The following is a 25421-nucleotide window of genomic DNA, read 5'->3' as shown; positions in this document are numbered from 1 at the left end:
GAGGACAAGCAGTGAGCCTCGTGGACTTTCAGTCCAGGATCTCCTGGTTTCTTAATGGGTGGCCAGCAAAGCTGTGTCCAAAGGAGATACAGACAGTATGCTCAAACTGGCAGAGTTCCTGAGTTTCTCCACAATAAGTTACCAACCCTGGTGTTTTTTTCATCTATGCCTGCCATTGTCCTCCCAGTAATTAAGTATTATTAGAACACTTTCTCTGTGATGATGACTGTATTTACTCAATGAGGATTGCTTGGGTAAAGAAGGTTCCCACTCCCACCCCATGTGCATTTGTAGAGTTGGAGGTCACAGGACCACACTTGCATTCAATGCTTCACTTGTGAAGTAAACCAAAGGGATATGCTGTCCTGTTATTTAAGACTCAACAGCCTCTTGGACGAGAACCCTAGGCGGAATCAGAACTGAATGAAGTACTGGTGTCTTCTTCTACCTGGTCCTGTGCAATGGGTGGGGCCAACCTCCGCCTTGGCTTTCATTTTGTCTTTTGTGGCCTTTTGCCTTCCTAGATAGAACCAATTTGCAGAGGTTGTCCTTAGTAACTATTCATGAAAATGGAGAGCTACAGCATCAGTGAAAAGGATGTGGATCTTTGCTTCACCAGCTTATTTAGGTTTGAAAGAAACAAGGTGTTTTAGAGGCAGTTTCTAGGACTGGGGATTATCCCTATAAGAGAAGCTACTGGCTCTAGAGAAAGTTAGTGCTTGAATATTTAACTAGGGAACTAGGTGAGATTGTCCCCAAGAGAGTGAGTGGTCTCAGAAGAAACTACCTTCCTCTCTGTGCATTCTATCCATCCCTATACCCCCCTCCCACCACTGTCCTGATCTCTTCTGCTGACCCCTCCTCTTCTCCCAAGCATCTTTTCGAGGATCTTGTTCCTAGTAACAGCTCTAAGACTGGGAGAGTGGTTACCTGCTGCCAGTGCACTTAGGGTGGGGGGATAACCACCAAGAATATCAGAGATGACACTGGAGGAAGTTCCATATTTGCACCTACCTTCTCAGGGATCAGGCCATTTTGATTAGACCTGTGGGCCCTTTCAAAGCCTTCCTATGGGGAGGTAGAATTCTGCCTGGGGATAGGGGGAGAGAGAGCTGCCATAGTACACTTTGATCCTAGTTCCTGAGGCCAGGACCCAAGCTCTGGAAGCAGTGAGCTGTTCAAGACAGATCTCAACTAGCCACAGCCCTTCTCCTGCCCTTTCTTTTTGATCTGCAGTCTTTGGCCACATAGTAGAAGGCCTTAGGATTTTTTTTGAGTCTTTCCTGTGTGAGCTGTAGGGCAACCTGATAGTCTAGATAAATCTAGACTTTCCAGCTTATTCCTTTCCATCTCTGGGAGCAGAGAAGTTAATGCGTGGGACTGTGTGCACTTGAGAGGGTATTTCCTGTTATCTTCAGATCAAGAGACACTGGAAACCCCCAGTTTAGTCTAGAGCTTTCTTCCACCCATGTGGAAGGCAGGCCTAAGGAAAGGTCACAGACTTGGCCTCAGATCTGACCCCTGTCTGGAAAAGAACCAAACTTCTGGATAGAGCATTGGGAGAGATAACTAATCCTGCAATGCCCTTTTTTACTGTTAGCTGTTGCTTAAGGAAGACATCTCACTTCTGAAGAGTAAGTGATCTCTAATCCCTAGGCTTGTAAGGGGGTAAAAGGAGCAGGGTGATGTCTCTTGATTTGAATGTGCAGTTCTCTTTTACAGGAAGTGGATATTTTCAAGGTTATTGGAGGGTTTTCAGGTCTGCCTATTCCCAGGGTGCTATTAAATCAAATATTCAGGTTTCCCTAATATCCTGGGCATGGAGAGTGCAATGATCTGTTTGCCATTAGAATTGATTTTTACATTTTAGCCATCTATTTTTATATCTGGCCAAGGCAGCCCTCAAAGCCAAGCCTTTGCAAAAGCTCATGCATTTCTCTTTAAACCCATTTCTCTATTGATGTTGAAAATTTTTCTGCCGAGATGCTTTAGTCTTTTTGTCTTGTAAAGGATGATAAACATTAACTACCATGTGTTTAAACATGATGCTTGACATTTATTTACCCGTAATAGAATGTACAGAGAAGTAATAAAAGAAATCAAGACACCTGAGTGTTGAAAGTAAAGCAAAGTATTTCTATAAGTATGTTGCTTACCATTGGACTATCCAATGTCTGAACGGTATAGAAAATATTCAACATCTCCAAGGATTTTCATGAGTCTTTGAGGAGCCATTTTGTTTTTTTCTAAAGAAACAACAATAACTAATCAAAACAAGAGGTAGTACAGCATGCAAAGTGCTTTCTTTGTACCCAACTAACCTGTTTTTGATATATACTCAGTACTCCATATAGTTTGGTCCCCCAAACACTGCCAGGAGTGATCTCTGAGCACAGAGCCAAGGTTAAGTCCTGAGTACTTTTTGTTCAGGTTCAAACAAACAAAATAGATGAAATGCAAACCCTTACATTTCTATAACATTTCCATAATAATATTTCCATAATTAATTATTATAATTAATATTATACTATTTGACAATTGTTTAACACTTTGGAAATATGTAGACATGGATTTTATTCTAATTGATTTTATTGCCCTAGTCATTCTAAGCAATTCTTATGGTATGCAGTTATTCTTGGGTTTGAAAATGGGTTGACATCTTTCTATTCACACGCTCTGACATATTCATCTTACCTAGTGTTGCTTGAGCTCCCTTTGTCTTAACATGTTTAATCTTAGAAGTTCAGTGGTTAGGTAGTGCAGACATTTTCTGGGTGGGAGGAGAGCTCATTTGGACAGAACACAAAACCAAATGGGCTCTCTTACTTGCCATTTTCCTAAATTAAATTATCTAAATCAAGTAACTTAGTAAAGAACAGAAAGGAACACAAGACTATATGGAACATAAAAGGAATCAACTAGTCAGCTAGTCCCCTGAGAGGAAAAAATGCCCTTAAATGTTATTGCAAATTCAAGTTGAATATCAAAAATTTCCTTCAGAGCTAGTTGTGTTATAATCAGAGTACAGGATCTAGAGAATAGTAAAGAGATTAAGGTGTTTGCTTTGCAAGTGGCTGAACCTGGTTCAAATTCCCACTGCATATGGTTCTATAACATCCTCTCCTGATTCTGTCCTTTGCTGTGTGATCATAAAGTCATTTTCACTTGTTTTCTTCTTATTGTTGTAAAATGGAGATATGAACACTTTATTTCTTATGAGGTAATAGCACTACATAGCACTACATATCTATGACACACTATTATTTTTAACATGCTGCAGGTGCTCAAAGGGGGACGTTATTACTAGATTTCTGAAGAGGGTAGAGGAACATAGATCTAGGAATGTCTTAAAAAATCATCAGTGTGAGGTTCATAAAAAAGACAAATTTTTTATTTATATTTTAATTGATATCTTTATTTAAGCACCATGATTACAAACATGTTTGTAGTTGGCTTCCAGTTATAATAAAGGACACCCCCATACACCAATGCAATATTCCTGCCACCAATAACCCCCATTTCCCTCCTCCCCACCTCCTGCCTTTTTTTTTTAGAAAAAAGTGCTAGGCTCTTAACAAGTTCATATGACTTTGTACAGATATATGTGTAGAAGTATACTCATACTGTGTATTTAAGTAAACTGTGTATTATACTCACTTGTGTATTTAGGTAAACCTGATTAAGAACAATATATATTGTATTGCTTATATTGTATTTATTGAAATGTTGCAAAATATTTCAATTTATATAAAATGTAATACTTTTTCTTTATTTTGGGAATAGGAATAAGCTAAATAAAATTAAAAATACCCTATACGTCTGAGGCTAAATACAGTTATAGTGGGAAATATTTACAATATATTAAGTGGTAAACCTACACCTAAATCAGGCATATTTTATTTACCAGACCTTTCTTTTCACCTTTAAGACCATTCAGTGGTATGACCGAAAAGGATGGGATTTGAAACTATAATTAACTATCTGAGAAAGTGCTTCTGACAGACTTTTGAACAGTTTTGTAATTTTTAAATGTCCAATAATTATTATTAATAGAATTACTGAGACTTTATTTTATGTGACTCTGAACTTAAAAGATAAATGTAATTAAAGTGAATAGATTTTATTTATTTACATGGCTAGTTTGGGAGTTAATTTGCAATCCCTATAATTTCAGCAGTCATCTGGTATGTGAAGATTTTTCTAATGCTTTCAAAGCAATACACCCATGCCTTTATCCACACATATACCTACATAGAACTCCTCAACCTCCCAAAAAACTCTGAAGTGTCTCCTTCTGCCCCTTTAGACTTAATCCTATTAAGTCTAAATTATTAAGTCTAAACACTAACACCTTTTCTTCCCCTCCTTCTTGTGTGGTTTCTTCAGTGTGAGCTATTTCTCAGTTCCTGGGCCTTCATATTTCCAGGGAGGCTGCTGGGACCACTTCTCCATCATTACATATTCTGTCCAGCACAGGTACTTTGTTCATATATTCCTCAAGGTTTATCTTTAGTCCAGGTTATTTGAAATATTAATTTTGGGTTAATATTCTTGAATCACATACGAGTGTTAGGACCTCAAACCTTCAATTTGGATTTTCACTCACTTCTTGTTTTTTTCCACATTACTTCAGCTTCTGCTCAGAGCCATCCACAATCTTATCTATATTTCAAAGTTACTTGGAGCTCTTCTCAGTCAAGTCCATCTCACTCTTACCTTGGTCGAGCCAAGGCAAACCATGGTTGGTATTTCACCCTCAATGCAGTTCTTTTCCAACAGCCTAGAAAATTTGTGTTTCTGGGCATTAAGAGATTAGATTCTTTTTTCTAGATGAGGGAAGACAGTCCAAACAGTACTAAGCAAAGATGGTTTATCTTTTTTTCATAAGTACTCATCTCAATATATGTTTCCTAGGGTAGAAAAGTCTTCTAAGAAAACTTTATAGCTCACATTGAGAGTGCATTTGTAGGTGATGAGGAGTTGAGGGGCAGCCTAATGTATACAGTTTCCCAGGCTCTGCAGCTGTCTACTGGTGCTGTCTTGAGGGTGTAACATTCTGGATCAAGATAGCCAGTTTCCATGTCTGTGTCAAGCTAAAAGACAGAGGAAACAAAAGCAGTGAAAACATATCTTCCGCTTCTAAAGCCAACCTGAAAGTAGTATGAATGTTTTCTACTCATATTCTTTTAGCCTAGATTTAAGTATGATCTTCACCTACCCAAGTGCAAGGGAAACTAAACAATTTCATTTTTCTTTTGACTGATGATATGCTGAGATAAAAATGAAGATGTGTCCATGTGGAAAAAGAGAATAAATAAAAGCAGATACAAACAATGGAGATGTCAGTAATTTAGTGTGCTTTGTTGTCAGTGCTAATTTCTCTACCCACTATTTTATGTTTGCTTTCACACCTATAATTATCCTCAACAAGATCCTAAATGTATGGTGAAAAGTATGATGAGGAGGTGCATAACAAATACAATGACTTCATGATTTTTGTTAATTCAAACAGATAGTGAAGTAAGGAATTTATGTGGCAATGGTCATTAAAGTATGAACTGTATACATGACACAATGTGTATTTAAAGATCTCACCTTTACTTCTTTGTAGTTAGGTTTCTGTCATCTGTGGAAATATACTGTGTTGATAAACCCCCGGTTTCTTAGCTACAGATCTTGTTTTGACAAAATGTAGCCTGTTAATTCTTCAATTATTACCTCTGGAAGATAATTTGATAATAATAGTATGTAGTCATTGAGGATCATTGCAAGTCTTAGTTGATAATATTGTAAAGTGTTTGACCCCAGTACCTTCACCCACACTAACTATTCAATAAATCTTAGGCTTAGTGATTAGTTTATATTTAGAACTTACTATTATTATTAGTCAAAAGTTGTTTGAGGAACTTAATTAGAACTTCTTCAGATACTTTACATGAATAGACATATGAAGTTCCAGTCAACTTGTGAGGAAGCTTTGGAACAACCGATCTGCCCCACGGCTTTGCCTTATCAGATGTTTTAAAAGTTCATTGCTCATTGCTAACTTTGAAATTATGTAGTACCTTCTTGGCTTCTTTAATTTTACCCTGAATAAATGGTTTCCTCTCTTTTTACCTAGCCTTGGTCCAGATTTCACAGAATTTTACACTGTTTTTTGTCAGAGGCTTTATGTAATCCTTCAGAATCCCTGAACTAGCTATTAACATGTAGTAGAAACCCAAAAATAAATATTTTAAACTATATTTCTATAATTACAAAGAATATGAGTCTTACATTTCAACTTCAGTCAAGGGTTTTATATATAATACAGTGAAGAAATATTTGCTCTGAGAATAATCTAGCCCTTGTAGAAATTGGAATCATTAAATGGTCTAATTTACACATGTTATGACAGTCACTAATCTGAATCTTACCATATGACAGTGAATTATTCTTAATTGTTTTGCAGTGAATAAAGAATGATGCACCCGTTTGACCGGTATCATCCTTGAACTGCATATTATTTTTTAAAAATATTTTCAGATCTCCTGGAACCACACAAATTGATCTGTTTTCTATTGTGGTCAAATTAGATAGATCAGCAGTTTTGACCACAGGTTCACAAAAGGAGGAAGAATGTAGAACCTTCACACTCTCATAAGCTCCATAAAAAGAATTAGACATCCATGCACAACTGAGAGGTTCCTGTTCCTGCCACTACTTTCCTGAGATTTCAGGATTGTTCCTGTATATACGGTCTGTTCTGGCATTGCGATAGGAATGTATACTGCTAGAAAATCTAGTCAGTGGATATTTGGCCTTTTGTCTCAAGGTCCAATAAACAAGTTTGATCTTGATAATGAGTTATGTGACTTCATGACAATCTTAGAAAATATGGTGTTCAAAGATAAATATTTGCTTGATTCCTCAGTAATATTCTTGCATGTTGTTATATTACACCGATTTTAATTACAGTATTTGTTTTCATTACACAGTTAGAAGGTAGGTATAGATTTAAAATAATACATTTTTATTTTTACTGACACTCCAGATTTTTTATTTATCTCATTGACACTCTATTTCACTTGATCATAAAGAAAGGTAAGCATCTGATAAAAAATAATCTTAATTTTTACCAAGTGCTCAGGGCTTTTAAGGTTTTGAGAAGATTACTCCTAACAGAGCTCAGGGGACCATATATAATTGCCCCAAGGCCATACCTAGGCCAGCCACATACAAGAAAGCTCCTTTCCTGCTGTACTATCTCTCCAGCCCCAGAAACAACTACGTTTAATCATTCACAATTTATGATTTGACATACCTATAAAGAAAAATCATCACATTACAGATGAAATGATTGTAATTTAAAACGTATAAAAAAGAAGCCAGAGACATTGTACAGAAGGTAAGTATGAATTTGCCCTGCAGGTCACTATGTTTGAATCCTGGTTTGAACCTAGCTTGAACTAAACCACATGCTAACTTAATACCTCCAGAAATGATAGTAACCTCTTAACACAAAGATTTTAGTAGACCATAGCTCTGTTAGGTGTGGCCCCAAAACTGAATCAGAAAATATTTTAAAAGAAGTGTATAAACAAGATAGCAATCAGAACAAGATATTTTGAGTAAAGCAGTGAATTTGATCAGAATGTAACATTTTGATGACATTGTAGACCTTTTGAGATATTGGATAATGCTCTTTTCCAGAAAAGGAAATAGGTTTCTGTACAGAAACTTCAGCTGCATTTGAGTTAGTGAAGAGTCTCAAGAGTTCACTTATGGGTGCTGTTATCATTTGGGGTACATAAGCAAGTTGTCATGATATGAACTAGCAATGGGGGTGTGAGTTGCATATAAGATTATGTTGTGGGACTATGTTGTTGGACTATGAGCTAACTATGTTGTCTGAATTAGATATGGAGGCATAAATAATTGGGTAAATGTGAGCTTACTCTGGGGTATGAAAAGCTATGAGAGTGTGAGCCTGCTATTTGTGTGAGCTCTAGCTGCCAAGGATGTAGGCTAGCTATGGAAATGTAATATAGTGATGAGGGTATGAGTACTGTGGCGTATGTGCTAGCTATGGAGATTAACATTGCTATGAGGTGTGAGCAGCTATATGTGTATAGGGGCTACAAATTACTTCTTGAGAACTACTGTGAGAGTATGAGAAGCTAAGGTGATGTGGCCTAACTTGGGAGGTGTGAACTTCTTTGTGTCCCCTCTTGTTTTGGGCCATACCTACTGGTATTCAGGGGTTACTTCTGGCTCTGCCCTCAGAATTTACTCCCAGCAGTCTAAGGGTTCTATATGGGATGCTAGGAATTGAACCCAGGTCAGTCATGTGCAAAACAAATGCCCTACGTGCTGTGCTATTGCTCTGGCCCTGGGAGGTGTGAACTCTTATGGGATTAAGAGTGTTATGAGTATAGAAGTTAGTTATACAGATGGGAGTGTGAGCTACCTTGAGGGTGTGAATAGTTATGGATTAAGAGCTTGCTCTGGGATCCTTAGGATCCTTCTCTTTAAATTTTAATTTCCACTTCCTCACATTTCTCTGTTTGTACACACAACACCCACACACACACAACACCCACACTTGGTGCTCCTCAAGGGCTACTCGGATTTGAGCTTAGGTGTCACTCTTGACAGAGCGCAGAGGAACAGAACCTGTATAGTGTTGGGAAAGAATAACACTTAATTTGGCTACTGTTATCTTAAGCATTCCATTATCTCTTTGCCCCTATTTTGTTTATTAAACTAAAGACCTGTGCTTTGCCAGCTAAGATAATCCTGATCTTATTGATTTGGGGGCTTGAGGTATAAGTGCATCTGGTAAGCAATGAAGCATCCTGAGCAGAACTTGGCATGCCACCTTAGGACATTCAGAGTTGCTATGGAACATTCTTTCTTCGGCCTTTTCCAGTCAGAGAGATGATCATCTTTCTGTTTTCCATCTCATTCATTGGAAAGGCCATGTAATTACTTTAGACTATTTTCAAACATTAAACTACCTTGAAAATATCGCAAATTCCTACCATGGGTGTCATTTTAAAGACTGGGTAGATAACATTTCCCAGTAGGTTTCCCAAATTGGATATCAGTATATTTTGCACCATTCTTAGAATGAGAACATCTTCTCAAAGATAGTACATAGAAGAGAGTAAATCTCAGCAATTGTCTAATCCTTATGAAACTGGAATTGTCTATTCCATGCAATCATAGTCAGTTAACCTATTAGCTCTCATCCTGGAAGTTTTATTTTAATTGTACTGTTGGCCTTCTAAGAAGGAGAAATGTGCCAAACACTCTGTTTAGGATATAGTTGCAGTATCAAGTACTCTAAAAATAATGCTTATAAGCAGAATATGCATATAATGCATTTCATTAAGAACATAATTGAACAGTGAGAATTTATCAACTTTTTTAAAATTTCACTCACTTTAAAATTTTTCATTAGATTTTTCACCCATTTTCTAACCCTCTTTAATTATACATTTCCCATATTCCTAAAATAATGCAGTAATTCAAGATTATTTCATTGTGTACTTGGCCTTTCCTATCTCAAAATAGCCCTGGCTTTTGTTTACTCCAATGTCAAAGGAAAATTATGTTTGATATATATATTTTTTGCTGATTCATATGTCTTTATTACTTTTTTGCATTATTGCTTTCTAGGATTTTTTTACTCTGTCCCAGCAATAGTTTGACAACTTAAAAACATTCTATCTTTAAGTCCTTTAAATACTGCATTAATGTTTTCCCATCAGTACATTCCTGGTTCAATGATTGACATTTTGTCTCTATCTCAATTCACAATAAAACCTAAGAAAACTTAGATTTTATTTTTGATTCCTAATTTCTTTATTCTTCTTAGAAATAAGCAACCCAAAAAGAAAATATTTTAAAATAGACACCATTTATCTGGTAAGTAACTCCATTCTGAACTCAGGTATCCTTTTTCTTCTGCATCATTCACTTGATATAATGATCACTTGATCATTATATGCCCCTTGTGCAAATGAGTAGAAAATCTAAGTTCTATGTTTCTTGTCTACTCATTAACAATAAGGGAACTTCTATTCATTAAAGATCTCATATAAATGCCTCCTCTCACAATATGAAGCTCACCACAAAGAGTAGTGGTACAGTTAGGGAAATGACTACACTAACAACTATCGTGACAATCTTAATGAGTGTGAGAAGTAGAATGCCTGTCTCAAATACAGGCAGGGGTTGCTAAGGCGGGGGGGGGGCATTGGTGGTAGGAATGTTGCACTGGTGAAGGGGGGTGTTCTGTTTATGACTGAAATCCAACTACAATCATGCTTTAATAATCATGGTGTTTAAGGGGCCGGGCGGTGGCGCTGGAGGTAAGGTGCCTGCCTTGCCTGCGTTAGCCTAGGACGGACTGCGGTTCGATCCCCCGGTGTCCCATATGGTCCCCCAAGAAGCCAGGAGCAACTTCTGAGCGCATAGCCAGGAGTAACCCCTGAGCGTCACAGGGTGTGGCCCAAAAACCAAAAACCAAAAACCAAAAAAAAAAAAAAATAATCATGGTGTTTAAATAAATATTTTATATATATGTAAAAAATAGCAATTCTGAGAACAAGAATTTAGTGGTTAACAAAAGCAGGCCAATTTTATTTTCAACAATTATGGAAAATTAAGGTTTTTTTTGTTTTTGTTTTTTTAATTTAATTTTTATTTTGATCATAGTGGCTTACATATTGTTGACAATAATATTTTAGGTACATATTTACATAAAATCAGGGGGGGTTTGCCAAAGCAAAATGGGGAGATGCGATATACTTCCATGAAGAGGCCATGTGGATAGCCAACAGGCACAGGAAAAAGAATGTTTATTGTTTCTTATTATTAGAGAAAGGAAAAAAATGATAATGATATGTCATCTCATTGAGAAATACATATGTCAAAAAGACTGGAAATTGGAGTTGGAGTGAATACAAGGGAAAAGTGCTTACTTTGGCTGGGGCAAATGCAGGTTTTATTTCCAGCACCCCATATTGTCCCCCCAATCACTGTCAGGAGTGACTCCTGAGTGAAAGCTGGGTATAAGCTCTGAGCACTGCCAGGTGAAGGAAAAGAAGAAAGAACAGAAAGAAAGAAAAAGGAAAGAAAGAAAGAAAGAAAGAAAGAAAGAAAGAAAGAAAGAAAGAAAGAAAGAAAGAAAGAAAGAAAGAAAGAAAGAAAGAAAGAAAGAAAGAAAGAAGAAAGAAAGAAAGAAAGAAAGAAAGAAAAGAAAGAAAGAAAGAAAGAAAGAAAGAGAAAGAAAGAGAGAGAAAGAAAGAAAGAAAGAAAGAAAGAAAGAAAGAAAGAAAGAAAGAAAGAAAGGGAGGGAGGAAGGGAGGGAGGGAGGGAGGGAAAGAAGAGGAAGAAGAAAAAAAGAGAAGAAAGAGAAGAAAGAAAAAAGAAAGAGAAGAAAGAAAGAAGAAAGGAAGGAAGAGAAAGAAAGAAAGAAAGAAAGAAAGAAAGAAAGAAAGAAAGAAAGAAAGAAAGAAAGAAAGAAAGAAAGAAAGAAAAAGAAAGAAGATAAAAAAAGAAAGAGAAGGAAGGAAGGAAGGAGGAAGGAAGGAAGGAAGGAAGGAAGGAAGGAAGGAAGGAAGGAAGGAAGGAAGGAAGGAAGGAAGGAAGGAAGGAAGGAAGGAAGGAAGGAAGGAAGGAAGAGAAATAGAGGCGGAGATTGCACAGTGGGTAGGGTGCTTGCCTTGCAAGCCACCAACCTCTGAACGCTATCAGGTATGGCTCAAAAACAAGAAAGAATGAAAGAGGGGGTGATGGAGGAAGAAAGGAAGGAGTTAACAGTGTCGTCAGGGATGTGGTAAGATTGGCATCTTCATTCATTAAATTGGTGGGAATCTACCTCTTCCACATCCAAACATCATTTCAAAAGATTTATGTGGGGCCGGAGAGATAGCATGGAGATAGGGTGTTTGCCTTGCATGCAGGTTGGTGGTTCGAATCCCGGCATTCCATATGGTTCCCGAGCCTGCCAGGAGCGATTTCTGAACGTAGAGCCAGGAGTACCCCTTGAGCACTGCCGGGTGTGACCCAAAAACTTAAAAAAAATTATGTACAGATATATTTATTGTAGAACTTACTACAATAGCTAGGATATGGAAACTATATTTAACAACAGATGATGAATGGATGGAGAAGATGTAGTACATATATGCAGTGGAATACTATGGAGTCACAAGGAAGTTAAAATCATGCTGTTCAGAGCAACCTTGATGGTATGGGTAGCTACCATGTTAAGTCAAAAAGAACAGGGGAGAAGGACAAAAAGCAGATGACCTCAGTCATTTGTTATAGACAGAGAAACAAAACAAGGGAATAGACAATATCAAATAACAATCCCTTAGCAGATTAAAAACCTTGAATATCAAGTAAGGGATTGTTGGGGGTTAGTAAGTGGAATGATGAGGCGGACTGGAAAAAACATTAACAGAGGATCTTGGACAGTTTGATAATGGTGAGTTGAAGTAACTGTACCTACCCAAATCATATACATTACTATAAACATGCGGCCTAAATTGTAATAATATTTTAAAAACTCTCGAGTGCTTTTATTGCTATTTTATGGATAGAATTTAAGGACTTTATACTTTAAGTTTTGATGAACATATTTCTGATTTGAGATTTAAGTGATAACAAGTAATTTCTAAAAATTTCTTATGACATTTGATCATTGCACAACTTGAGAACGTTAGTTTCCAGTTAAGTTCCAACTAAGTTTAATTTATAAGGACTACAGCCAGGGGAGCAGGGGGAGGGTGTGCATACTTGGTAAGGTGAGATGGGCCAGAGGTTGGTTTTTTCGTTTGTTTTGGTTTTTGGTTTTTGGGTCACACCTGACAGTGGCGCTCAGAGGTTACTCCTAACACTGTGCTCAGAAATCTCTTCCTCGCAGGCTCAGGGGACCATATAGAATGCTGGGAATCGAACCCAGGTGCATCCTGAGTTGCCTACTTGCAAAGCAAAAGCTGTGCTATTTATCCTGCCCCACAAGATGGTGTTTTGATTCCTTTAAGAATAGATGATTGAGGGGCTGGAGAGATAGCATGGAGGTAAGGCGTTTGCCTTTCATGCAAGAGGTCATCGGTTCGAATCCCAGCGTCCCATATGGTCCCCAGTGCCTGCCAGGAGCAATTTCTGAGCATGGAGCCAGGAGTAACCCCTGAGCACTGCCGGGTGTGACCCAAAAACCACAAAAAAAAAAAAAAAAAGAATAGATGATTGAATTGAATAGATTTAGTGTTGTAGTTTTTTTTTTTAATTTAAATACTTTTTATTTTTTTATTTTTATTTATTTATTTTTGGTTTTTGGGCTATACCCGTTTGACACTCAGGGGTTACTCCTGGCTATGCGCTCAGAAATCGCTCCTGGCTTGGGGGGACCATATATATAGGACGCTAGGGGATCGAACTGCAGTCCTTCCTACGCTAGCGCTTGCAAGGCAGATACCTTCCTGGCCCCTTATTTAAATAAAAATTGGTGAGGGAAAAAAATTGGCGAGGGAACCTGTCTTTTACATAACACCTGTGGTGCTTGTGGGTTATCTTAGAGGTGCTGAGTCCCATGTGGTGCTAGGGGTAGAATATGGATCAGTTTCTTTTAGAAATTTTTAAGAAATTGAGTGAGCTGTTGAATAATAACATTAATAGCCTTGAACATGGCTGACCTGTGTTTGATCCCTAGCATTCTATTTGGTCAGTGGAGCGTGCCAAAAGTAATTTATGAACAGAGAGCCAGGTAAACCCTGAGCACCACTGGTGTGGCCAAAAAAACAAAAATCAAAAAGAGAGAGAGAGAGAGAGAGAGAGAGAGAGAGAGAGAGAGAGAGAGAGAGAGAGAGAGAGAAAGTGATTACACAGTCATTTTACTAAACAGTGATTTTTACAGTCTACATTTGACTATGCTAGTACCTATGAGAAATGCAAAATAAATGAATGGTTTTTCATCTATTTCTTCTCACTACTATTCTCCAAAATAAACTTTTCTTTTATAGATGAAAATGATATGTTTATATAGAATCTCTCATCTTCCCCAAATAATCAGACTAAAATTTATATTGAAGGAAAAATATCTATATTTGTTTTTATTTCTTTCTTTTTTTTTTTTTTTTGGTTCTTTTGGGTCACACCGGGCAGTGCTCAGGGGTTATTCCTGACTTTATACTCAGAAATCGCCCCGGGCAGTTACAGAGGACCATATGGGATGCCAGAATTCGAACTACCGACCTTCTGCATAAAAGGCAAATGCCTTACCTCCATGATATATCTCTGGCCCCTTAAAATATCTATATTTGTATAGATACAAATATTGTCAATTCTAAAATGGCATTAGAGACTATCATACCTTACACAATTTGGTACTATGTTTGATATTTTTGGTGAAATAAACATGATTGTCCATACATAATATAACATGAAACATTTATTTCTGGCTGTGCACTCAAAGTTTACTCCTGTTAAGGCTCAAGGATCACTTGCAGTGCTGAGTAATCAAATCCAGGCTAGCCATATGCAGGGAAAACACCTCATTCACTGTACTATATGTTTAGCTGCCAGAAAAGTAGATACGTTTTTAGCATTAATTAATTACTTAATATTACTTTCAGAGGTTATTTTAAATGATATAACATTGTCATATTGTTGGGGTTTTTTTTTACATAAAATGTCAAAATTCCTGTTAAGTATATTTTAGTTGTAAGTCAAATAGATTTTTAATACCTGTGTGTGGTGGGCAATGTTAGTTAAGCTCAATTCCCAGTCCAGTGTGAGTGAATTGTATGATCATGGTTTATTGGAATGTTTAAAACTGCATTCACAATTTAAACTGTGGCTGTACTGTCAACTCCTTGGTGGAATATCCAGATTCTATTAATTTCCAAGAAAGAAAATTAAGAGATTATAAATTTCATCACAGATCTCTTGTAATAAGATCAAAGAAAAACTCAGTAAGTTAGAGTTCATTTTGAACTTGTTTATAGACATTTGTTTTTAACGGAGTTTAAACAGAGTCTTATTGGATATTTTATCAGTGTGGAAAACAAATTATTTGCTCACTTAGAGAAGATTCATTAATTATAGTAATTTATTAATCCAATCAGGAAGATAAAATGCCCATGCAAGTTTCATCTGTGCTTTTCTATGGTCTCAACCACCAAATGGTGTGGTTTCAGAGAGGTCAAATCAGAGCAGAGCTTTATTCTCCCTGAAAATGAAATGATTATGATTAAACTGTGATTCTCACATTCTAATATTTTTTTGAATTTTTCTATTTTACTCTTAGTTCCATACTATGCCATAGACAGTCACTGCCCAAAATTAAGTGGTTTCTATTCTCATGCAAGCTGAACATCTAATATGAACTCAGTTCTCCTTGTACTTCAGCTTTCCCATATATTAGAATTATAAAAAATTTCTAAAGGGTTATCAAGATAATTAAACTTAGAAGTGACTTAAGTATATACTTAAATGTTAGATTTCCAGAATACATTATTTGCCTCTTCTACGAAGAACAGTCTGAAATATAAGAAATTGTTCACAATAGTTGATTGATTGATTGACTTTTAAAGTAAATTTAAAAAAGTGACTGCTGGTGCTGGAGCAATCACACAACTGGTAGGGAGTTTGCTTTGTTCACAGCCCATCCAGGTTTGATCCCCAGCATCTTATATTGTCCCTGGAGCCTGTCAAAGTATTTATGAGCACACAGCCAGGAGTAAACTATGAGCACCATTGGTATGGCCAAAAACAAAATGAAATAAAAAAGTGAGTATTTTCTACATTGACTATGCTAGTGCCTAGGAGAAATATAGAATAAATTAATGTTTTTCATTGATTTATTCTCACTACTCCTCCTCAAAGTAGGAGTGGACTTTTCTTTTATAGATGAGAAAGGTATGTTTAGATAGTACCAGTATTCTTTCCCAAATCATCAGACTGTACTTTATATTGAAGAAAAGCAGAGTCCCAAAGAACCTTTTCTATTCTGCAGGCTACCCCAACTATTTTCCCAAGGGACACTTGCAGAGTTAACTTTAGTACTAGGTACACACAGCAGAGTTTCTTCATGGGTTTTGGAGATTGGCTAGGTTCTGGATGTTAAAATGGACCTTAAGAGTCTGTGCCCCAATATGGAAGATGCCTAGGGCCCAGGGTGGAACCCATGGACCAGGGATGTTCAGGGGTCCAGGGAAAGGCCACCACTGAATTAGAGACCACCAATCTTTAGAGATACAAACAGCAAAGTAGATTTATCTCCGTGTTAGCTTGAGTAATGGCCTGTGTTTCTTATCTCTCTAGGCCAGTTGGCTACTAGCCTTGGAGGTCAGCCCTGTAGTGTGGGTCTGGCTGCCTGTTTTTCTCAGGGCTGAAATGGCTGTTAGGCCCTGGCCTATGATATGTACAACAATCAAGATCTCTAATTCCAGAGGTCTGACTGAAACGACTGCAACCGAGAAGATCTTCGGGTAACAAAATGAAAGACTTTATCCTAGGCTTCATCCTAGGATTGGGGCAAAAACCAAAACTACCAATTACAGAAGACTGATTAAAACAACAGTGATGGATCACAACTCTAAGAACTGTAAAGAAAGACTTTATCCTAGGCTCCATCCTTTGACCTGTACAAATATCAAGATCTCTAGCTACAGAGGCATGATTTTATCACTCATGACAAAGCAGAAAATTTCCAGACACCATAGAAGGACCTAGAGGAGAGTAAAAGAGCATGTACGGAGACTGTAGTTATTCCCATGACAATGTACTTCAAGGTGGAGAAAACCTGTGTCTCTTAGGCCAGGGGAATTCCCTTTCTAATCTCCCCAATATTTACTGTGCCTATGCAAGAAAAATAAAAAAAAAAAAAAGCACAAATAAAATTTTTTTATTTAGTTGTGCTACTGTTGTTGTTTGTTGTTGTTTTTTTCCTTTTGTGCTTTGTTTTGTTTTTATTTTCAGGACCTTGGTTATTGTATGGCTGCTGTCTATATTGCACTAGTGCTTTTCAAGTTTTTCGTTTGATTTTTTTTTTATCTTTTATCTTATTTATATCAGGGATGATGAACAAGTTTGAGACAAAGAGCCAAAATTTTAAACTGTAAGAGTCAGAGAACCACACCATGCAGTGACCTGCCAAAACAGACAAACATTCACACAAAAGCATATAATTTTAACAATAATCTATGAAACATATATTGCATTTTGCCATTTTGAGTGAGGGTCAAAATCCTGCAGTGATGGTGAGGGTGTGCTGCGTCCTCCACACTCAGAACTAATGGCAAGATGTGACACAACATGCTGGCCCATGCAGTTGTTCCCGAGGGATGGGAGACGGGATGATGCAGCCTGGGGGGCGAGACTCCGTGCTAGGAGGTCCCTCCTTAGAAGCAGCAGAACAAAATCCAAACTTGGCAAAGAGCCACAGTATACAAAATAACAATGAGAGGCAAAGAGCCGCATTCATTTTGGCCGGGGGCCGCATGCAGCTCGAGAGCTGCGTGTTCGCCACCCCTGATCTATATTTTTTGGTATTGTTGTTATGTTTTTCTTCCTTCTCTCTCCTTGCTCTTAAACTGATAGATATAACCTCTAGAAGGACTCCTCTCATTTTTTGCTTGTTTGTTTTTTGCCCCATTTATTATTATTATTATTATTTTTTCTTTCTTTTTCCTTCAAACAGAACCACACAACTTGAACGAGCTTGTTTTGCCCCATTAATGAAAGGGGGAAATAATGGAAGGTAACAAGACCAAACAGTTATATGAACATTAAGTAGAAATAAAAAAAGGATCAAACTTAAGCACCAAACCCAAAGACAAAGACAACAGAATTGATACCCAATTTACAACATACTAGACACAGAGAGAACCACCCTACTAGCAGCCTGGTGGGTAAAAGAGGAGGATATGGGATGTATGCTGGGAACAGAGGTGGAGGGAAGACAATATTGCTGGTGGGAATGCCCCTGATTCAATGTCACTATGCACCTAAACTATTACTGTGAAAGATTTGTAATCCACTTGGATCAAAATTTAAAAAATAAATTAAAAATATATGCTTTAGAACAGGGGTCTTCAAACTATGGACGTGGGCCACATATTGTATTTATTCCCATTTTGTTTCTTCACTTCTAAATAAGATATATGCAGTGTGCATAGAAATTTGTTCATAAGTTTTGTTTATACTATAATCTGGCCCTCCAACAGTCTGAAGGACAGTGAACTGGCCCCCTGTTTAAAAAGTTGAGGACCCCTGTTTTAGAAAGATGGCAAAATGATCAATAAGTAAACAGGTGAAAAAGTCATGCTGTAGCTTACTTAGAAAAATGTTGAGAGAAAGGTGTACTTAGAAAACAAAAAGAAATTGAGCTGGTGAGTAATTTTGGACAGACCACAGAGGAGATCATGAGAATCTGAAGCAATGACCAGGAACTTGAGCTGAGGAACTTGTAAAAGGAGAAGACAATGAAGGTAAGAACAAACATAGACCACACAGTTCTGAATAAAGTTTATTAAATAATATGTACAGCAAATGTAGTAAATGAACATATCTGGCAAATCAATTCACTGCAATAAAGAAAAATAAGTGAAAAGAAAAAAATCCAAAAGCAAACTTTATTTCTAATGCCATTTTAACTTATACTGCTTATACTACTGTTAAATTACTTAAATAAAAATTAAAACATCTTAAGGCTTAAATTACCCAAATAATCCTGAAATTCAAGATATTATAATACTATATCACACCACTTAAATTAAAACATCTTAAATCAAAACTATTCCTCCAGTTCCAATCAAACACTGGACATTGGCATATTCACTGTGTTACCCTCAGTAGCTTGTTCTCAAATCCTTAGCTAATATGCATTTGATTCTTTATCACAAGTATAGTGACCTATGGCTAAATTTTTCAGACAGAATGGAAAAATGCAACCCAGTTATTGGTGGGGTGATCTTGTGGCTCAGAGAATGATGCATATTAAATCTACTTTCTTTTTCCAAGAGATCCTTAATTTTTATTATGTTATTGTGGTTGGGAAATATTTTCATTTTACTAGGCTTTCAATATCTTAATTTTGCATTTGTGGTATATAACTCAAAAATTTCATAATTACATTTTAGACATACATGTATAAATAAAGACAAATTTCCTGGATTGCAAGACTGCAGAGCTTAGATTTGAATGAAAATTCAGAATTTTCTAATATTTTTGAAATAAAATGCTGTTTCTCAAAACTATTGCAACAGAACATTTCTCTCCCACATTCCTCTACCTAATCACCCTTTCAAATTCACTTGGTAGAGCCATTTTTTAATTTTATTTAAATCATTGTGACTTACAAAATTATTTATAGTAGAATATGAGACATACAGTGTTTCAGCATCAGTTCCACTACCAGTGTCAACCTCCATCCACCAATGTTCCCAGAATCCATCTCATATACTTCTTTCTCCACCTCCAATTCCACCCAGCCTGCCATCATAATGGCACCTTTTTAAGTTTGGGTGTCGTGATTTCAATGTTGTTTTTCTGGTCTGGATGTAATTCTATTTTTCCTTCATACTACTGTAGTGACTTCTGTCCCCCATTATTTCACATCTTTCTCCTCATCTAATCTGTTTCTTTTAGTCTCCTAACTATACTCTGGGGCCAAGAATGATCTAGGCATCCTTTTTTAAGCCATTATATTCCTTTATGCAGTTATTCTAAATACCACATATACATTGCATTGAGAAGTACACATTAGAAAATTCTGAAGGAATTTTGAACTAATTGGTAGACAAATGAAAGAATTTATTTGGGGATAAATGAGCCTTTCAGAAAGACCCCAGATTTCTTTTAAGATGTGGACATAAAGCCAACATTGACTGCTGATCACTGTCAACCTTACTAGGGCACAGAAATTAGAATGTGAATCTTTTTCTTTTGTGTGCTAAGTATCTTAGGCCCATTTGTTCTAAAAGCAAAGTAACCAAAGGAGAGAAATTCTTTCAAAAACTAAATATGCCAGATGTGTAGAATTCCTGAAACTACCCAGACTGTAATCATTTTCACAGTGAAAAAGCAACAAGTAGAAAGAAACTGGACCACTTCCTGTAGAATTCTATCATCTCAGATCGATTACAGAAGCTACTTCCTGACCGTCTTCCTCAAGTCTTTGGAAACTTGTATATACTCCCTTAACACACCAGCCATTTGAGCCTTTTTTTTTTTTTTTTTGACCAAAGTGAATTACAAATCTTTCACAGTAATTTTTTAGGTACATAGTGGCATTGAATCAGGGGCATTCCCACCACCAATGTTGTCCTCCTTCCACCCCTGTTCCCAGCATGCATCCCATATCCCCCTCCTGTACCCCCCCCCAGGTTGCTAGTATAAGTGGTCACCTCTGTGTCTAGCATGTTGTAGATTGGGTGTCATTGGCTTTGGATTTGGTGTTTAAATCTGACAATATTTTTTATTTCTACTTAATGTTCATATGGCTATCTGGTCTTGGTACCCTCCATTATTTCCCCCTCAGTTTGTGAGGCAGAACAAGATGGTTCAAATTATGTGGTTCTGTTTGAAGGAAAGAAAAAAATAATAAAATGGGGCAAAAATCAAACAAGCAAAAAACGGGAGGAGTCCTTCTAGATGCTATAAATATCAATTTAAGAGAAGAAAGGGAAAAAGGAAGAAAAACATAACAAAAAGTAAAAAAAATTAAAAAAATTAAAAAATATTAAACAAAAAACTCGAAAAGCACTACAGCAATAAAGACACCAACCACACAATAAACATTTGAGTTTTTTGACCAACGAAATCAGCTGTATTCTTTTGCTTTCAACCCTCTAAGATGCTCTTTTTGCAATTACAGGGCAGACTGTAAATCTCTAAGTTGGCATATCAACCGTATATTTCCTATACCTTTTAATTACATGGGAATTGTTTTCATCGTTATCTCAGTACAGTTCATATTGCTATAAGTCCTTTGTCTTCACTGCCACTTTCATAAACCTCCTCCCCTAGATCTCAACCTAAATGTCATACCTTAGAGAATTTTCTTCCTACTACCTAAACATCTCACACCCTGAACCCATTTTTTGCATTTATCCTCATGATATCCAATCTGCATGTTGAAATTTTAAAAATCGTTATTTTCCTCTCATGCGCTTTGATTTACCCCATTTTCCAATATTAGCATCTTGAAACAGACCTGTTAGAAACAATCAAACCATAGGTAAGTATGGCAGGAATATTCACGTAACAATGAAAATAGCATCTACCTGTTCATTTATTGCCTCTTTCATTTTGCCTTGGTTTCCTCGTGTGTAACATAGATATAACAATATTGCTGAGCAAGTAAGGCATTTAAAAACAGTATATTTACATAAAAGTACTGTTAATTATTCATATAGTATCTCATGCATATAAAGAAGTTAATAATTATGGTGATCTTTCATTGGTTTATTTAACAAATATTTGTCAGTGAATTGACACGAGTATGTTCTGGAAATTTAAAAAATGTACTTGACATGTTTTCTACACATGAGATTCTGCTTAAACTTCAGATAGCTTGGATTCATCATTGCACTCAGAATGTAGAACTCAGAATAAATCTGATATTATACTGTTGAATATATTGAATGATGATGATAGGGTAACAAGATACTGAATCAAATGTAGGAAAAGGAGTTTCTGATGCATGAACAAAAGGTTCACCAGTTTATCTGGAGGATATTAAGGTGGAAAAGACTTAACAATTTCCATATTACCTAGCTCATATTGTAATGCAAAACAGTAAGATAAAACCTCCAATGAGCTAAATGTTGAAGTAAGCACAGGATAAAGGGGAGATAATGCCTGGCTAATAAAACCACTATCAAGACCAATTTAAGAAAGAGATAGCACAGCTGTAGTGCGTTTGACTTGTAGGAAGCTGATCCAGGACCTGATCCCGGCATCCCATATGATCCCCCATGCCTGCCAGTAGGGATTTCTGAGCAGAAAATGGAGTAACCCCTGAGCACCTCCAGGTGTGACCCAAAAATCAGAAACCAACAAAACAAAACAAAACAAAACAAAAAACCCAAAAAACCCCACCTCAACAAAGTAATGAATCTCAAGTATGGAGTTTGATACCTGAGTTACCTTACTTGGATTTTGTAGATAGAGTAGAGGAGGATTTCCCAGATAATTCTAGCATCTTAGGGGCTCAGCCATCCAGCTATTCTGCAGGCAAGAGTGATCTAATGATTCATACAGACTGAAAGCTGAAAATATTTGGGGAATACATACTTTGATCTTGGCCAAATACAGCACTCCAAAGATAAGTCCATAGTCACTTTTGCTGAGCCACATTCTTCTAGTAAACTACATCTTTCCTCAGAATCTATGTACCAGAATTGCTCTGAAAGTCGATGGCTTCGTCGATATGAATTACTCTTTCTCTTGACTTATCTCAGTCATGCCTAGCAATGTTATTGAATTAAATTGATGAAAAGCATAAGCTGGCAAAGATGTCTAAACACTTCAGAAAAAATTGACACTGCTCAAAGAAAGCATCTGAAGTGACTAGAAGATTGTCCTGTTTGGGGTGAGTCTCTTTTTTTTTTTTTTTTGGCAAAGAACTACTTAATCCTAGATTTGAAGTGTCTTTCTTTCTTTCCTTGTGGTTACAAGATGACTTCTTAAAACTAGAATGCTCTTCTTTGAAGGATAATTCTTTATTTAGAATCAAGTGTCTTGGTTTTCTCAGATATGTTGAGGAAGCAGTTCAACTTAATGAAGTGTGGCGGTGTTTTAGTACCAAACAAGATTTTTTTGTCAACTAAACAGACTAATCCAGTTGTATATGTGATAGGAATGACTTATTTCCTTCCTCACCTATCTTGAGATAATGGCAAAAGTTGGATTTATAAATTGCTGGAATTCCACATTTATTATCTTAATTGCTATATAAATACTGATGACTTAATAAGTTTTTTTTCAATCTACCAGACATTTTGTAATCACAAACATTTTGCATATCTTGTTAACTCAGGATCAAGGAATGTTATTTTTGTTTACTCCAGAACCCTCCCCATCTCTTGTTCTAGAGCTCTGAATGCTGGCAGATAGCAGGCATTGTATGTATGCGTATTAGTGCATACACATATAATTGTATGTATATATACACATGTTTATTATTTTTTTCATTTAAGATTTGTAAGTGTACTATGGTAAAGTTGTCACTATTTTCATTTTAAATGTAGGAAATGAAAAGGAGAAAATAGGTTTTACCTAAAATTATGAAAACAGAAGAATTAAGTAACTTTTTTTGGTGCTTCAAAAATACGAAAGTGGTGAACCTAACTCTGGGTCTTGGATATCTTTTTTAAGTTTTAATCTCATAAACATTAATCTATAAGAAAAAAGTAATTCTCGGGGCTGGAGCAGTGGCACAGTGGTAGTGCATTTGCCTTGCATGCCACTGACCCAGGACGAATCTTGGTCTGATCCCTGGAATCCCATATGGTCCCTTGAGCCAGGAGCGGTTTCTGAGTGCATAGCCAGGAGTAGCCCCTGAGGGTCACCGAGTGTGGCCCCAAAACCAAAAAAAAAGTAAAAAGTAATCCTCAAAAAGATCAAGTCCTGGAAGTTTTCTCTAAGCAACATTTAGAAAGGGTCGAATGGGCATAGCCCACACACACCTGAACAATGGATACCATCTATGGAAGCAACCACAATTGTCTATAACATTACCAGGATCCAAGCCTCTACCAGGGAAGACCTACCACTGCTTTGGCATTGACTTACTCCAAAGAGTACTCCCAACACCCAGGCGACTCAGCAACAGTCTGCATGCAGGGAGATCGCTCCGCATTTAATGGTATGCTGAAACTAGAGGGTGCTTCATGTCAGCCTGACATCGATGAAAGAAATGCACAGAATCCAGAGTCTTTAAATATAAGAATCTGATACCAACAATAGCTAAAGTGTGAAAAAGTTTCACCGGGACCACGGAGAATGACTTGGGTTGGATAGACTTGTATGCCTGGAACCCAGAGTCGGTCTTATGCCAATAAACTTCTGGGGTGAGGCCCTTTTGTAATCAGGCCAAGGATTTTTTTCCATTTTCCCCATTTTTCTGGACCTATGAAAACAATGGCAATTGCCACTATCACACCTTTACTATATTTTTTACTCTTATTCTTTAAGGAAAAAAATACAATTTACTGAACTTAAATAACTGTAGTAGAATGCCTGTCTCGAATACAGGCAGGGCATGGGAAGGGGGAGGGGGTAATGTTACACTGGTGAAGGGGGTGTTCTGTTTATGACTGTAACCCAACTATGATCATGTTACTTAAATAAAATATATTAAAAAATATACATATATAAAGAAAGGGTTGAGAAAAAAAAAAGATCAAGTCTCATTAGTGCTCCTGGTCTGAATCTATTTTCTCTCCATCTGACAGGGTGATTGCTTAAGCTGAATGAATAAAAAGCAGCTCACTATTTAGATTCAAATACATTGCTTATTTGAGAAACAGGTGAAGGGACCAGGGTTCTTGTTGGAATTTTCTCAACTCTGCCAATAGGAAGGGCCTATCATCTTTCTGAGCTCTCACTCACTGATGAATGTTCTGACTAGATGTCTAGATTGTCTAGAGGGGCTGGTTGAGTAATGTGATGATGTCAGGAAGTATCCCTTTCTTGAATTACTTGTATGCATTAGGAACCCTGGACTACTCCTATAATTTTGGGTGCTTAGCATCCTGCACATCTTAAAGGGGGCATATATATCCTAAGGGATATTATATAGGAATTTCTTTAACATTTTAAGATTATTATTACAATTATATTTCTATGGCCTGATGCAACCAATAGTTTCTTGAATAATCAAGTACTTGGAGAAGATAAGTTTTAAAGTTATACATTGTCTTTCTATTAGGGAGCTCTTTTGTTATTGACTTTGTTATGATAAAGGAATAAAATGTTGTTATTGTAGAGGAATAAAATGTTCTCAGTGATCTAATTTCAAGTGTCATAGTCTACTAGGAAAATGCTGAATAATATTCATATATTTATCTGCAATTAGTCTAAAATGCCCCTTTTTAAATGCCAATGTTCTTTGAAAATATTTTAGGCCATTTATTTAATTTTATTGAGGTAATGTAATTTACAACAGTTTCCATATCATTTTTTATACTTACAGTGCTCCAGCTTCTTCCTGAGTGTCATTTTTTATTGTTCCCTACAGTCCCTTTCCTCTCGTCTTCCCTTGCCTTTGCAGCATGTGTTCACTGTTCTGTTAGCAGTTGCTTGGATTTATTTTCATTAGAGATTGTTTATTCACTTATATTGTTTCATTATATGTCACACATTAATAAAATCATTTGGTATTTTTACCCTTTTTTCTTATGAATCATATATCTTAG

General features: G+C 36.7%; 1 protein-coding gene across 2 annotated transcripts in view; it reads left to right on the top strand.

Annotated features, from left to right (window-relative positions):
* PIEZO2 (piezo type mechanosensitive ion channel component 2) overlaps positions 1–25421 on the top strand; it is a 441513-nt gene that overhangs the window by 720 nt on the left and 415372 nt on the right. The gene's annotated exons all lie outside the window — the stretch shown is intronic.

The sequence above is a fragment of the Suncus etruscus genome, chromosome 3 (assembly GCF_024139225.1).
Source record: "Suncus etruscus isolate mSunEtr1 chromosome 3, mSunEtr1.pri.cur, whole genome shotgun sequence".
Classification (NCBI taxonomy): domain Eukaryota; kingdom Metazoa; phylum Chordata; class Mammalia; order Eulipotyphla; family Soricidae; genus Suncus; species Suncus etruscus.
This window is presented reverse-complemented; position numbering and strand designations above follow the sequence as displayed.